Source organism: Entelurus aequoreus, linkage group LG11, assembly GCF_033978785.1.
Source record: "Entelurus aequoreus isolate RoL-2023_Sb linkage group LG11, RoL_Eaeq_v1.1, whole genome shotgun sequence".
Classification (NCBI taxonomy): Eukaryota; Metazoa; Chordata; class Actinopteri; order Syngnathiformes; family Syngnathidae; genus Entelurus; species Entelurus aequoreus.
The window spans coordinates 71,007,975-71,010,794 of record NC_084741.1 but is presented as its reverse complement, the minus strand read 5'-3'; the positions used below and the strand labels follow the sequence as shown (position 1 = coordinate 71,010,794).

Sequence of the window (2,820 nt, the reverse complement as noted above, 5' to 3'; positions counted from 1 at the left end):
ATCTGATGTCTGCGTTTCAGTAAATAAACCCGAGGAAATAAATTGTTTCCCTTGATTCTTGTCATGTTTGCCATTTTTGTCCACAGTCACAAGTTTAAACACACGGAACTTAACCACCATAACCCGCATGACCCTCAACATAACATTTAACACAACATTTCCACAGTCACGAGTTCAAACACACGGTACTTAACCACAATAACCTGCATAACAGAGTCAACACAACTTTTAACACAACATTTCCCAAACTCTGACAGGCGCATCGACCTAAAAGTCTTTATGAGCTTCTCTACATTGACACATCTGTTGTAGCAATGAGCGGGCATCCAGGTGACCTCATAAGTTCTCCTCCAGCTCATTCGGACAATCGTCGAGGCAGAGGTACGACAAGGATGGTATAGTAATATCCAGTTTCACATTAAATGTTGTAAACATCTTATTTTGTTTACTTTAGACTTGTAAGGATGAAAGGCTTCATTTTCCTGCTCCTGAACTTGGTCGCTTCAACAGGCTCGCCTGCTCCCGAGGTAATATTTTGTACGGTTTTATTCCGAAAAGAATCGCACAATTTGATTATATCGCTTCTACTATGAAAATATGTTGACTTAATTTTCACAGATGGCACCAGAGATCACGGGTAAGTTTTGTTGTTTTGTTTCAAATGTATACACTGAAGTTTATTTTCATGTATTTCAAATGCAATTACCGTAATTTCCGGACTATAAGCCGCAGGGTTTTGATGTGTAATTAGCGTAGTACAGAGGTCGGCAACCCAAAATGTTGAAAGAGCCATATTGGACCAAAAAAACAAAAACAAATCTGTCTGGAGCCGCAAAAAATCAAAAGCCATATTACATGTGTCATGAGACATAAATTTAATTAAGAGGACTTAAAGGAAACTAAATTAGCTCAAATATAGCTACAAATTAGGCATAATGATGCAATATGTACATATAGCTAGCCTAAATAGCATGTTAGCATCGATTAGCTTGCAGTCATGCAGTGACCAAATATGTCTGATTAGCACTTCACACAAGTCAATAACATCAACAAAACTCACCTTTGTGCACTCATGTACAACGTTAAAAGTGTGGTGGACAAAATGAGACAGAAAAAGAAGTGGCATAAAACACGTCCTAGAAAGTCGGAGAACGTTATGCATGTAAACAGACTATACGGTGAGTTCAAGGACCGCCAAAATAAGTAGGACAAAACGGCGCTCGCCAAATACTTGAATCAGTGAAGCATGTTTAATATAAACAGTGTGATTTATAACAATTACGGAGGTTTGTGTCATGTTTGTCCTCCTACAGAAACCATACTAAAACAAAAAAATTGATTTTTTTTTTTCCCCCTCATCTTTTTCCATTCTTCATACATTTTTGAAAAATCTCCAGAGAGCCACTAGGGCGGCGCTAAAGAGCCGCATGCGGCTCTAGAGCCACGGGTTGCCGACCCCCGGCGTAGTATATAGGGGTTCCTGCTACCACGGAGGGGATTGTCGGGACAGAGATGACTGTTTGGGAACGCAAAGCGTCCCATTTATTAACAATAAATCTTTCAATCATTCAATCAAACTTTCACATCTTTGACATGGCGAACAGCATTCGTGCAGAGTACAAATAATACAACGGTGCAAAGTAATACAAAGTGCTCGCCTGTACGTTATCAAAATAACCAGCCTACCGGTATATGAAAAGTCAGTCTTTAATCATTGTGTCATCGTCTTCCTCCTGCGTACTAAAACCACCCAAATCCTCTTCGTCGGTGTCGGAGAAGAACAGGCCGTAAATAAGCCGCACCCTTGTATAAGCCGCAGGGACCAGAACGAGAGGAAAAAGTAGCGGCTTATAGTCCGGAAATTACGGTAGCTTATCTGTTGATGTTTTATCATTTGAACAGCTTTCTTTAAATACAAAACCCAAAACCAGTGAAGTTGGCACGTTGTGTAAATGGTAAATAAAAACAGAATACAAAGATTTGCACATCCTTTTCAACGTATATTCAGTTGGATAGACTGCAAAGACAAAACATTTAATGTTCGAACTGAGAAATTTAATTTTTTTTGCAAATAATCATTAACTTAGAGGTTAATGGCAGCAAAAAAGTTGGCACAGGAGCATTTTTACCACTGTGTTACATGGCCTTTCCTTTTAACAACACTCTGTAAACGTTTGGGAACTGAGGAGACACATTTTTGAAGCTTCTCAGGTGGAATTCTTTCCCATTCTTGCTTGATGTACAGCTTAAGTTGTTCAACAGTCCGGGGGTCTCCGTTGTGGTATTTTAGGCTTTATATTGCGCAACACATTTTCAATGGGGGACAGGTCTGGACTACAGACAGGCCAGTCTAGTACCCGCACTCTTTTACTATGAAGCCACGCTGTTGTAACACGTGGCTTGGCATTGTCTTGCTGAAATAAGCAGGGGCGTCCATGATAATGTTGCTTGGATGGCAACATATGTTGCTCCAAAACCTGTATGTACCTTTCAGCATTAATGGCGCCTTCACAGATGTGTAAGTTACCCATGTCTTGGGCACTAATACACCCCCATACCATCACAGATGCTGGCTTTTCAACTTTGTGCCTAGAACAATCCGTATGGTTCTTTTCCTCTTTGTTCTGGAGAACACGACGTCCACAGTTTCCAAAAACAATCCGAAATGTGGACTCGTCAGACCACAGAACACTTTTCCACTTTGCATCAGTTCATCATAGATGAGCTCGGGCCCAGCGAAGCCGGCCACGTTTCCGGGTGTTGTTGATAAATGGCTTTCGCTTTGCATAGTACAGTTTTAACTTGCACTTACAGATGTAG

General features: G+C 40.6%; 1 protein-coding gene across 1 annotated transcript in view; it reads left to right on the top strand.

Annotated features, from left to right (window-relative positions):
- Positions 1 to 632: 632 nt before the first annotated feature.
- Positions 633 to 2,820, top strand: part of LOC133660434 (meprin A subunit beta-like) — a 51,199-nt gene continuing 49,011 nt past the window's right edge. Inside the window, exon 1 of the mRNA XM_062063931.1 lies at positions 633 to 637. The gene's annotated coding sequence lies outside the window, so the exon portion shown is untranslated. The remainder of the gene's footprint in view (positions 638 to 2,820) is intronic.